Source organism: Athene noctua, chromosome 23 (genome assembly GCF_965140245.1).
Source record: "Athene noctua chromosome 23, bAthNoc1.hap1.1, whole genome shotgun sequence".
Taxonomy (NCBI): domain Eukaryota; kingdom Metazoa; phylum Chordata; class Aves; order Strigiformes; family Strigidae; genus Athene; species Athene noctua.
The window spans coordinates 2,151,011-2,162,981 of NC_134059.1; positions in this window are offsets into that span (position 1 = coordinate 2,151,011).

Here is an 11,971-nt window from a genome sequence, read left to right on the forward strand (position 1 = left end):
ATGAGTTGTTTTGGTGGCAATGCTAACTTCTTCTAACATCAGCTTTTCAGGAAACTACAGTCTTCAGCAACACAACTAAAGTGACCCTAATCTTCAAGGAAAAAGTAGATGCGAAGTTAATCCAAGTTTGCCACTGAGGTTAAAAGGGTGCCCAAAAGGACTCCTTGCTCCTAGACAGTGCTTCACAGCCAGGCTCTTCCTCCCCTTTGCTTTACTGCCCCACAATAACAGAGCCAGTTAACAAACAGAAAAAGAATTGCACCAAAAATTCTGCAGTTATTTTAGCTCCAAGCCCTCAGGAAAAAAGCCTCTTATGCTTTTAATTTCTTGTTTTTCTCCTGCATTTTTTGACAATTGAATCAATGAGTTAAAATAACTAGATTATTTTCCTATTCCATCTGCTCCAACCAACCTCTTCTCTCCCTTCTTCTTCCATTCTTACATTTAGATCTTTATTTTTCTTCTGTTTTTTAAAAAAACTTTTGGTTTGGAAAAGTTACATAGCCAGCGTTTCACATTTCCTTTTGCCACCACATTGAAGACCTGAAGTGAATTTCATCCTGAACACACACATGTTCAGTTACATCAGGGGCAAAGGGAAAAAAGACAAGAAGGCAAAGCAGTTTCTATGGCTTGGCTGGCGTTTCTCTGCCTTGCTGCGACTGGCTGGTTGTTCAAATCCTTCACCCACCCCCATCCCTCTATCTCCACTTGACTGCAACACTTCTCCTCTTCCTGTTGCATCTCAACCTCGTTTCTGTAACCGATTCCTGCTACATACACCTGTTCATCACCCCGTGCAAAATAAAATAAATTACAAGAAAACAGAAATAAAACTGTGCTGCAGATAGAAAGCTGCCAGGTGTAAATGGAGTGAGCAAGGCTTTGAAGGGTCCAACACTCCCTTTTGACAAATGCTGGTGAATAAGGAACATTCCAGAGCCCCTGAGGCTTGCAGGAGACAAGGATCTTGATCTGACTGTGAGGTCTGTCCCATCAGAGCCTGAGGCAGCAGCGTTATTGGAAGGGGCTGAGGAGATCCGTGCCATAAGGACAGTCAAGCTGAGGTCCTGCATGCCTTGCAGAGAGCACGAGCAACGATGTGGAAATGCTGACAAGGCCGTACCTTGGCCAATGGGAAGAGAACCTGCAGCTCCCAGGGGGGCACATGCCGGGCAGAGGCTGAGCTGATCCTGTCTCGTGCGGTGCTGTTCCCAAAGAGGAGCAGTGCCCCTTTGCCTTTTACTCCCATCACACGATGGACAGCAGGAGCCTGCATCTGTCCTCCAGACCTCCACTGAACCAGTGCACTGAGGTTAGGATTTTTGGAGAGCCCCTTCTCCCCCAGGTTTATCTGAAAATCACACTCTTCAGAGAACAGTGAAACACAAAGGCAAGAATCCTCGGTCAGACATCGGCACATGCTGAACCACTGCCTTCTTCATACTCACACATGAGCAAGAAACAGTAGAAAGATTTTGCATCAGAGAAGTTGTACTGTGCAGACAGTTGGCAGTTCAGTATCTCCTCACCTCCCTTATCTGCAGACAGCCTACAGGTACCTTTAGCAGTCGGCATCAGGAGAGGGGGGCAGAGAGCAAAGCCACAGAAGCAGAGAGGCATGTTGTAGGAAGAGGTGTTTGAGAAACAGACCTCATGAGGTCTGTGTTCCAGATCACAAATAACGGATGCTAAATCCTCCCCCCAGGTCACTCACAGAACCTTATTTCCTTCTACACAGCAGCGCTGGCAGGAGGTATTTCCATCTCTAACTTAACTAAAGCCTCTGACTTACCTCCCTCAAATGCCTGCAGCTGGCTTCTGAGATTTCACATCACCAGACATCTTTTTGCCAGTACTTAGCAGCAGCTTCCTCCATCTGAAATATCTGGTATGCCATTGTCTCAGCTGTGATCAGGAGTAAAATTTCATCCTCAAAGTCCCTTTTCCTCCTTCACAGCAATCCTTAATGACTGCTGTTAACAAAGCCTTGGGGAGCTCATAGTGAATTGAATTGTAACAACCAAGTGAGAAAGAGGAAAAAATCAGCATTTAAAGTTCATCCCAAACTGACGGTCTGTGTTCACAAACGCTGTGTCCAGGGAACCAACCCTCACCTCTTAATGCCTCCCACATGCCTAAAAGGAAGGCAGAAATTAGAGCTGTCTCACCGTGTCCATACCATAGGGTGAGATGCAATTCACCCTCCAGAAACAAATCCTTCTAAGCTAAAAATGCCCTTTTTCACATGACATTTTTGCTCCAGTTAAAATTTCTTAAAGAAAGAAAAAAAAAAATAATCCAGAGGTTAGAGCTCAGTCAGGAAGAGGGAAAGAAGAGGTTAAATACCGGCTGCTGAACTGGATGAGATGCATCTTGCCAGACTTAGTCTGGGCCATTTCAGGGCTGGAGAGCTTCCAGATTTGAAAGGTAAAGAAGAAAAAAAAACCTTGGACCTCAGCTAACTCAAGGCACCCAAGTAGCTCCTGCTGGATGCACACACTTCTCCCAGCAAGCCTGGTGCCACTACTGTCTGTCCTCTTAAGTGTGGTTCTGCCTCCCCCCAACCAGAAAACCCTCAAATGGCACCACAGGTCCACTGCTAGTTGAGTCCTGGGCCCCAGATTGTCCATCCCACCAGCAGAAATATTTCTTGCATCCATCACAGTTGATACGACTGCAAAGTATCTGCATGACCCTTCCCAGCTTACCCTGCCATCCTTTGTGGATCAATTTGAAGCTTAGGGCCACAGTGATACCCATGAGCACAGGTAACTTTCAAGGTGACAATAACCTTTCTGGAAGGAGTCTGAGCCTCCTACAGCTTTCTCACTACCTTGCCTCAGACAGGAGAGGTTCAGACCTGCAGGCCAGCCCCACAATCAAGACAGCCATTAAGGACAGGCATGTTCAAGCTGCCTGACAAAGCTCTGTGGGACCTCTGGGTGCACACATACATGTGATGGACCTTGAAAAAAAAAGAAAATATATTCCATTACATTTCTGGCAGTCTATAATATTGAAGGATTTTCATTTTCTGGTGCATTTATTTTTATTCATCGGCATGATCTCTTATTTACCAGAACTTCAGGGACACAAATTATGGCTTACAGAAACATAGCTCCATAAAACTTTAAAGTACATTATGGCATCATTTTTTCCTGCAAGGCCTCCTATCCATTTCTGACCCCAACAACCACATCACTCAGAGCCCATCAACAGCCCCATTGCACTACTACAGTCAAAAAAAAAGCGCCTTATGTCTGTCATATTTAAACCTATACTAGAGATAGGTGGGTATTACCTTTGTATTCTAGAGGAAACAGGTGTCTAGAATGCAATATCAACAGAGAAGTCTTTCCAGAAAAATTTTGCAGATATCTAGGCAAGATTCTCAAAGCATCAGCTTTTTCACCAGTGTATAGACATGGAGACATCTGCCTTTTCAGTTTTCTTTCACTTTCATCTAGGTCTTTTGGTTAATGAACAAATAAAATGTGAAGTGACCTAGTCCCATATGCCCTGGACCTTGTTATCTAACATCGGAACACAGACGGGTTTAGAAACAACATTGTAAAGCATTCTGAGTTGTAAAACACAGCTAAAGGAAGTTTCACCTTGGTCTGGTGAACTACATAAAGATTCTGTCAGCCTCTCCTCATGTGTCCTGTGCTACAGCCCCCAAATGGACACACACAGACCCCAAAATGGACACAGTATTTAGGTGTGACCTCCTAAGTACCAAATAGAGATGAACAAACACTTCCCTCCACATACTAGCTTCACTTTTACCAATGCACACAGTGTGTGGTTGACCTTCACTGCAGCAGCAGCATCACTACAAGTATGTATGGGAAACTGTGCCAGAAACCTTCCAAAAGCCAGGGGAATCAGCACCCGCAGACCCTCCACCCACACAGCCCATCATCTCTGGAAGGTAATTGGGAAGATTTACCTTCAGTAAAGCCACACTGTTCCCAGTTGCCTTCTTGTCCCTTGTGTGTCTTCATGTCCTTGAACATGGTTTCAAGGAGGATCTGCTCCAAAACCTTCCCAGGGACTGAGGGGAGGCTGATCAGCCTGTCATTTCCTGGATCTTCCTTCTTGTCCCTTCTGAAGATGGGTGTGACACTTGCCGTGTCATGGCAGTTATCAGGACCCTTCCCCAGGTGCCAAGAGTTTTCAAAGAGGATGTAGAATAGCCTTGCAATGACATCGGCCAGCTCCATCAGTGCCCTCACGTACATCCCATCTGGTTTCATAGGGTCGTGTATGTCCAGTTTCCTTAAATGACCTATGATTTTATCTTCTTCTAATGTACCTCCCTCTCCCAAACTCTGCCACTAGTCATGGAGACCAGTGAGGCCACGCTAGTGAAGCCTGGGGCCTTTTCTGTGTCCTTTGTCAACAGGACGCCCAACACATTCAGCAGTGGGCCAACGTTTCCTAATTCCACCCCCTGCACATTCAAGTAATGTTTCTATGTTCCTTCTGGCCAGCCCAACGCTGCTTTCACTTTTTTTTTTTTTTTTTATTTGAGCTTAGTCACAAGTTCCCTGTTCATCCATGCTGGCCTTCTGCGATGCTTGCTTGGCTTCCTGGAGATCACCCTGGGCCTTTCTTCTGTCTGGGGAGGTCATCCTTGAAAATTTAGCAGCTTTTGTGGGTGGCTTTGCCCTGTGAAGGCAGCCTCCTTTGCAATCTCACCTAACGCCTGAATATCCCAAAATATGATTTCCTGGCGTCAGAGGTGTTACTCTGCTGCTTGCCTTCCTTGCTTCTCTAAAATACACCAAGTTGTGATTCCAGCAGCCAAAGCTGCCGTCAACCATCATATTCCCAAATAGTTCTTCCTTATGCATGAATAGCAGATCCACCACCTCCCCTAGATGGCCTGCCCAGCACTTTCATCAAAAATGAAATGACCATTAGACCTCATGATGAGGCTCGTTCTGCTTTATTCCCCCTCATCTTCTGGCCTATGAAATCCCTGTCTGAAATCTCACAAATTCATGGGACCTCTGCATCAGCTGCAATGGGGCCCTCATCATATGGCTAATCCTAATACTAGATGAATTAAACTCAGTTGCAGGGGAAGGGGAGCAAAAAGCTCCCCACAACTGCAGGATCTAATTCTTTTCTGTGTGTCCTCCCATCTGGGGACAGAGACCTCCTTGGCAGCATGCTCCAGACCCCTCCAAGGCGTGCTGGGCAATACAGGGATGTTCTGTGCACTACCTCCACTCTAGTCCTCTTGTTCTAGCCTTTTAAGTACACTGTCATCCTTCTCTCTTCATTACTTGTCCCATGTAATCACCTGGACTCCTGAGTCCAGCACTCCAGTCCTCCCCACCAGCAAGGGACATGCAACAGAAAGAGTACAGATTACATGCATGTCATGGTATTCAAGAGAAGAGGTAAGGACTGAAGGTTGTGTGTGGAACTGAAGGTCTTGATTTGGGTGAAAACCTCTCTATAAAGATGAAGGCAAGAGAAAGGCAGAGAGTGCTGGGTCTCATGGTCACTTCCTCACAAGCCATCAAGGGCATGCTCTCCACTCCAGTGGTGCAGGTGTGAGTAGATGTCCCCTAAGGTACAATTGCACGGCCATTGGAGCAAAGTCAGGTAAAATGGGTTATGAAACAGGAACAGGGGATAAATGTGTGACAAAAGGTGAAAACGTGAAAAGAGACTGGCTACAGTGGCAGCAGCTCCAGCACACACTATGACAGCCAGCAGCTGCGTGGCAAGAGCACCGTGGCAAGCCCTAGGCACAGGAACGGTTTCCAGATCTGGTGCCCACAAGTACCGCTTGGTGCCATTGGGCGACCAGCACGCCCTCGTGACGTGCAGGCTTCCAGTGCTGATGCCTGGGAATTGCACCTCGGGGAACAGGGCAGGGACACAGGACTCCCACAGCACATCCCACTACACAGCTGAACAGACACGCTTCCACGGCCATCCCTGCACGGATGGTACATCTTGTGTGCCACCCCTGCTCCCACCTCCAAACAGTGACACCCTGACGTTTAGACTAGATATTAGGAAGTAATTTTTTCCAGAAGGGGCTGTTGGGCGTTGGAATGGGCTGCCCAGGGCAGGGGGGTAGTCCCCATCCCTGGGGGGGTTGAAGAGTCGGGCTGACCCAGCGCTGAGGGATCTGGGGGAGTTGGGAAGGGTCAGTGTTGGGTTGATGGTTGGACTGGAAGAGCTTCAAGGTCTTTTCCAACCGAGATGATTCTGTGATTCTGTTTCAGATCCAGACTGGATAAAGTGTTGAGTAACATTGCACGGGACACAACATGACAACACTCAAATATGCCTAGCCTGGATGTCTGGTGAGCTAAGAGAGACCATTAGCTCCTGCTTGGGTCCTTCAGAAGAGATACCAGGGGTCTTTCCAGCCACTGTCACATACACACACACACACATGCACGGAGTTTGTATAGTTCTTGCAACACTGATGCTGTGAAGATCCTTTGTAGAGCTGCTACAGCAGACTTAAAGCTACTCCGCCCTCGCGTGGTGTGTGGACATTTCTGCAGTAACACGTCTTGTATCTGTCACTATATCACATCCTTATAACTTATCACTGTCTCTTCCATATCAATGTCCGTAGAAGATGCTGTACTCAGCTGCACGTGGGTTCACGGACCATTCTTAAAGTCCCTGACAGATCACATCCAACAAACATCTCAATCACACCCCAGAGACACCATTTTGAAGATGAGCATAAAGATATCATCGGATGCTTTTTGAAGTGTTTCTCAGATCACTCTTGTGACGCATTTCTTACAATATTCCTGAAGACACTCCCCAACGCTGGAACCTTGATATCCAAAAGTCATTTTAAATTGTCTCAAAGACCTCACCTAAGAGACAGAGACAAGAAAAATTTGAAAAACCATCCAAAGCCCCAGCCCAGGAACCATTCTGTGACTCCTCTGAAAGCTGGAAAAAATTCTGAACTACAGATCCAGCACACCAGAAACCACAGCCAAAGGCAATTTTGAAAACATATAGATCTAAGACCCCACCAAAGCAATTTACCAAATGTCTCAGTGATCCCATCGAAGGGACATTTAGAAAATTCCCATAGGGCATTACTGATGAAACAATTGTAAAAATCGTCAAGGCAGTTGTGAAGCTGCCCGAGAGTCAAACCATATGGATTTACTGTGAACATCTTGGTGATCTAAAATTTCCCCAAATAACACCACATAGAAGCCATTTTGGAAGTGATCTGTACTGTCAAAGCATAGCCATAAACACCCCATTAAAAGGACCATAAAAAAAAAAAAAAAAGGCAACCAAAAAATCCCACAAAGCATCCAGTATTAAAAATCTTTTGTGTGATTTTTGGAAGCATTCTCATGGGGGCCTTTTGAAGGGATTTATACAATGATGCCTCAATTTTTTATGGTCCTATTTACAATGGATCCTTTGTGGGGATTTGGGCTTACTCTTGATAGCTCCTTGGCAGTATTTTTGGTCTCTTCAGTGTGTTTTCACAATAGCTCCATGATGGAGGTGGGGTATTTTTACAAGAGGCATTTCATAGATTTTTTGAGACAGTTTACATAATGGTTATGTAATGGTGTCTTGGGGGAGGATCAGAGATTTGATTTAAACTGTCTGAGTGATGTTGGATTTGCAAGTATTTTCCCTGTTAAGTCTACATTCATTGGACCACAGCCCCCATTTTATGCCATGAAGAGCGAAGAGGAGACAATCAGAATTACAGGATTTCCACTCCTGACTCCAGTCGCAGGGGAAAGGCTAGAACAGCCATATTGCAGACAGCCGAAGATAACACCACCCTGCAGTTCATGGAGGAAAAAACTGAATCTGGTATGAATCTTTCCAGGCTTACAGACTGCAACAATCCCAAACTGATCTTCTGCCATGGCCCATCAGTGAGCCAGGCCAGTCCTGACTCCCTGCCAGCTATCAGTCCCCTACAGAAAAAAATGTCAGCAAAGGAAGATGAGTGGGGGTAGTCCTAGAAGAAAGACAGCCATGATGGGTCAGTGCAATTTATCTGGGAGATGCATCTGATCATGACCCAGTAAAGCAGCCAAGGCCCTCCATGTGATGCATCTTGTTGCTAAACTGAAACTCCAGCCAGTCTTGCATGGCTGCTCCCTCTGACAGGAGAAGTGTCCCTGCCGTGAGCCTTGCCCAGAATTGTTGATTCTCTGACCAGAGAAGGCAAATCTCTGAGATGACAGCATGGGGATCTCTGCTCAGCCAGGGGAAACACATCTTCTCTGGCCTGCAGACAGTGACCATCACCTCCAACAGCATATCTGCCCTAGACCGAGTCATGTTTCCTTGCTCTCTGCCCTCCCTGTTCATGTTATTAATGCCCACACACACACACGACAACTCCTCCCAGACATGAGTGTGTCCTGATGGATGTCTAAAAAGTTCAGATCATGGAAATCATCCTAGCCTTGGCAGAGCCCTTCTGTCTGGCTAGGAGGACTCCTGTTTGACTCCCAGGAATAAAGTACTAATTATTTTTAAGGCCCATGCCTGAGGTTCTTCCTTACCCCCTCTAAGTCTGTCCTGGCTCTACATTTATGAAATACCACCAGAAGCTCGTTGGAAGGCTCCCTTCCACAGATTTCACATAGCAATCATGAAAGGACATGCTGCCCCAGAAGGACAGTTGCAGTCTTGTCACTAACCTTTCTGAGTTGTTTTATTATTATTTGCATTTACATTGCCCTCAGGTGTATCCAGCCTAGCCAATATCCAGGGAAGTGACCTTCTGCTGCTGTCCTGATGTTACCAGCCAGGTGGCTCCCAGCTCTCTTCACAGCTCCCCAAGACTCTTCCAGAGCGACAAGACTGCTTCTCTGCAAAAAAGAAAAGCAGAGGGGGGTTGTCATGTTTTTTTCACGGACTTTTGTAGAGGGATATTGAATCAGAGATTCATAAAAGGAAGAAAGCTATGGATGAACATGGACCACAACAGTGACAGTCACAACCCTGCTACCTCTTGAGGATGGAGCCCAGCCTGGTTTCCTTTTCCACCACTCCTCTGACAGCAAGTGTGAGTTTCTCACCCAGGGATCCAGTTGGTCTGCTCTACAGTAAAGCCAGATTGTAAATCAACATGTAAGAAGTGGAGGATCAAAGAGTCTGGGTTCTTCCACAGTCAGAGCCACAATAATCTTGCCCATCCCAAACTGGTAAACCACTGCTGAAGAAGAATCCGGAGCGGCCTGCTTCTGCTCCAGACTTGAAGGAGAGCTCGAGTGCCCAAACAGTGGCCTGTTTTTCCAGGAATGTTGTTTTCTCTGATACAAGAAATTACATCTTCCTGCAAACCTTGACTTGTTTTCAACTGAAGAAGATCCATCAGGCAGCTGGACTGGAAAAAAATAATTTCTTGTCTTGTAACAAGAACTGAAACGCAGTAACTGATTTTTCTCTTAAAAATTGCAGCACAAGGATTGAAAACAGACTGGCGGGTGCTCCGATGAGCAATGCCCAGCTGAAGCCAACAGGCACTTTGAGAGCTGTAGCCTTTGAGTGCCTCTAGCTGGTAGCAGGTTATCCTCTAGAGGATGTTCCCAAATCTGGTGGAGCTTTTGTCAGCTTTGACCTAAGTCACTCACAGTCAACCCAGCTCCAACCTTTCTTCCTCTGCCTTCCCCAAACCGTTCCTTCTCCCATGACAACAAAACAATTCTGTGTGCCCAGCAAGCATGACAAATTTGTCCATACCAGAGGTATGAGAGTCCAGAAAAAAATGAAAGCTCTTAAAAACAAAAATGATGAATTTTGGGTATTGTTTTGTTTTTTGAAAATCTGGTATGCAAAACTGGAGAGGGTGTGGGGAACCAAAAGAATGTTTAATATAAAATATTTTCTCTGAGAATAAACAATGAAAGACATCAGCCTAATGTTTAACAGTACATTAGCTCTGCTGCATTTTGCGCCTCCAAAAGACTTTTTGTAACTTAAGAAGTATTTCAAATAAGATCAGTTTGTTCATAAATCAGAATTGGTTTGTAATGCTTTTGCCTGTACTTAGGCTAAAGCTCTTAAGTGATCTGTCCTGGGCACAACTATTTTGTCTCTCCAGAGGTTTTGCACATCTTTACTCCTCTGACACCACAGACTATTGCCTGCGACTCACGCAACACTGTGAGCTCTTGGGGTATATGAAGGCAGACAGTCTGGCATGGCTCTGTCCTGTCTTTGATGCCCTCTCAGCTCTTCCAAAATTCATTTATCTGTTCCCTGAAATCCTTGTGCCGCCCTGTGATAGAGTTTTGCTTGTCTCGGCCACATCAGTCATTTTCCCAAAACACACAGACAATTGTGGAAGTATTGCGTTTCTCAGATTACTCTGATAGCCAATGACAGCTCCAAAAACTTTTAGCATGTACATGACAGCAACAAAGGGACAGGAGAGATTTCAACCATGACCCACAAGAAACAGTAAATGCAAAGTGTCTCATGCTTGGAATTTGGGCTCTGCACTGCTGGCCCCAAGTGAAATGGCCTGACTGGCCTTTCTAAGGAGACAGACTGAGTTCATCTGAGAGAAGAAGGGCTGGAGTACAGCCTGAGATGTTGGGCTTCATGGGGGTCTTGTCTCAGTGTACTTAGCCTAAGTGACCTGGAGACATAGTCTGTGTATTAATCCTGGGACAAACCAGACCTGATCTGCAGCATGAGTGGCAGTGTAACAGCCACTTTCCCAGCACGGCTCGTCCAGCTGATACTTAGCTAGGATGTACTGCAGCTCTGCTGAGACAAGCCAGTGCGTCTGCTGGGTAACTGCTCCCCTGATACCCTGGCACAGGGATGGGAGAACACCTGGTCACCACGAGCGCTGTGTTTTGGTCCGGCCATTCTGCCAGGTACTCCTGGGGGCACGAGGAGCCAGGCCCTGGCTGGCCCAAAGAGGTCTGTTGCACATGAAATTCAGTACCATCTACCCCAAAAGTCACGCCACAAAGACCACCAACACTACTTCGGTGTCAGGCCCCAGCCCACCACGTCCAACTGCCTCTTCAAATATGCCAAAACACAGGTGGCTCCTCCACTTCCTGGGCTGGCACTGCCCCAGCAGCAGGAGGTCTCTAAGTTTGAGCCAGCCTGAGGGAGCAACCCCAAAGGAAGCCTACAGATAAGGTTTTCCCAAGTTTCATCCTTGTACCATACTGGCTGGGACTTTTTTACACAATCCCAGAGGACACTCCAAGGATAGGAGAACAAGACCTATCAAGTCAAGCCAAGGAATTTAGCTCTGTGGACATTAACACAGACTCAAAGCACAACTTAGATTGGAGGTCTAGAGACCTCTGGAGATCTCTGGTCCCACCTCACTCAAAGCAGCGGCAACACCAACATTAAATTAAGTTGCTCAGGGTCTTGTCCAGGTACATTCTGGGTGTCTTTCAGCACACAGTGCATTCTTACAGCCTATTCTACATAGCATCACCATCGTGTGATAGAACCACATTCTCACACACAGGGATGACATGTTCATTTTCCAAGCCTCTGCTCTACAAATATTAGCTTATTCTGAAACACTGTTACTGTGCTAAGTTTATTTGTATATTTCTGATCCCTACGATGCACCTTGCTCTTCTTTACACATTTACAGAGTTGATGGTTTTTATTTTCTCTATTTTAATTCCTTTTTCCTGTTTTAAAATACTGATTGAAAAGCAAAACATATATGGATGCAAAATATATACATTATATAAAAATACATAAAATATATAGTATATAATATTCTAATAAATATAATATATTAAATATGAGAAATTATAAAAATATAATATTATGGAATATATAATGGAATATATATAACGTGGAGAGCAACTCAATATATCTGTCAACATTCAAAAATCAAGACTGCAAACCTATTTCATAAACATACAGTATAAAACTAATTTTTGTGTGGTATTTTTCATCCTTTGTGACATAAAGTTTAATTTCA